Source organism: Rhamphochromis longiceps, linkage group LG1, assembly GCF_057381845.1.
Source record: "Rhamphochromis longiceps isolate RC_006_pf linkage group LG1, R_longiceps_female_GT1.1, whole genome shotgun sequence".
Taxonomy (NCBI): domain Eukaryota; kingdom Metazoa; phylum Chordata; class Actinopteri; order Cichliformes; family Cichlidae; genus Rhamphochromis; species Rhamphochromis longiceps.
Window position 1 is genome coordinate 38,261,601 of NC_140557.1, and position 1,748 is coordinate 38,263,348.

Consider the following 1,748-nt stretch of genomic DNA (forward strand, 5'->3'; position numbering starts at 1 on the left):
CAGCACTGAAGCAGTTTATGAGTCACAAACAGGTCCAGTTGTGGCTAAAGAAATATCAAACGTTGTGGAGCAATTTCACTTGGGAGGGAAAATAATTGCTGCCACACAATCCCGAGTAAGTAGCACATGCAGTTACATATCAAGATGTATTGTTATTCATATGACCTTTTTTTAGTAATTTAAAATATGTTTGTGTCTATCTGTGCTTTAGATTTGCCAGAGCATAATATCATTCTTGAAGTTAAGACACGCTGGAATTCTCTCTTCTTGATGGTGGAGAGATTTATGGAGCAGTTTGATGCAATCCAGGCAGCTGCTCTGGATCACCGGCTGAGGAAGCCTATGGAGAAGGACAAGTGAGTGAATGACATCAGCATCACTTGTAAGAGCTAAATTACGTCAGTTACCTTTAACATTGTGAATATTTTTCAAGGCAGAGAAGTTTATTAAGTGCATGAAAGTCCTGTACACGTCAACCATGTGTGTGCCAAGTGACAAGTCTCCCACATGCAGCCAAATCATCCCCATCCTGGCCAAGCTGGAGGCACATTTCAGACGATGTGATGAAGACAGTGTTTTCACCTCTTCAATAAAAGAGAAAGTCTGGGGTATTCTGCAGAACAGATATCAGGTATTTGCAGACAATATCAATGCGCATGAAAAATAGGGTTACCTTTTTCAGTATCAGCTCCTATGTTATATCTTGTTTTACTTAAAGGATGAAAACCTTCAGAAATTTCTGAAGGAGGCCACGATGATGGACCCACGTTTTAAAGGCAGGCTAGATGGTGAGGCAGCTACTGACATCTGGGACAGGTTGGAGAAAGCAGCAGTTGCAAATGCCACAGCAGCAGTTGCACAGTATTTTCACTGCATGTGTACAATCTTGTCCTTTTGCATCATGACGTAGTTTCTATGTTGAAGGAATGCTCTTTTACTATCTGTGTGTCCATAGCCTCCCACCGAGGACCCCAAAGCACACAGCGAGGTGGATGATGCAGACATGGACAAGCCAGAAAAATATGTAATTTCAGAGTTTTTCTAACACAACCACTACCACTACATTCTAAAATTGATCTTTATTTATTTTGCAAACCTCACACTTCTTTTTTCGTTTTTCAGCTAAGAAAGGTCCAGAAACAGGACAGAGTTTCAACAGGCTGCTTCTCAAGCAGGTAGAGTCCCCTCGATCACAGAGCAGGTACAGAAGGAGCTTGAAATATACAAAGCACTGCCAGGAATTCCCTCTGGACAAGACCCTGTGGCCTGGTGGTGGAGTAAGAGGGACACACTCCCCAAATTATCTGCCCTATCAGAAAAATACTTGTGTGTCCCAGCCTCAACGCCTTCTGAAAGAGTTTTCTCTTGTGCTGGGCATGCCATCAGCCAAGAGCGATGCCGCTCCAGAGAAGGCTAATATGATTATCTTTTTGCAAAAAAACAGCTAAACATGAGAGGTTTTTGGACAAAGTTTGTGTTTTTTCCATTGTTTAAGCACTGATTCCAGCCAAGAGTGATATCATCTATGCCCTATAGCTGCAGAAAAGGCTAACGTTGTTAACTTTTTACAAAAAAAACAGCTAAACATGAGAGGTTTTATGATAAAGTTTGTGTTTCCCATTGTTAAAGCACCGGTTCCAACCAAAGGAGGTATGTTGCATCAACAGAAAAGGCTAACTTGGTTATCGTGTTGCAGAAATAAAGAGACTGCTAAAAATAAAAACACAAGAGGTTTTTGGACAAAGTTT

At 41.3% G+C, this 1,748-nt stretch overlaps 1 pseudogene; it reads left to right on the forward strand.

The window, feature by feature from the left end:
• Window positions 1–270: 270 nt before the first annotated feature.
• LOC146679159 (uncharacterized) lies at window positions 271–1,448 on the forward strand (annotated as a pseudogene).
• Window positions 1,449–1,748: the final 300 nt, after the last annotated feature.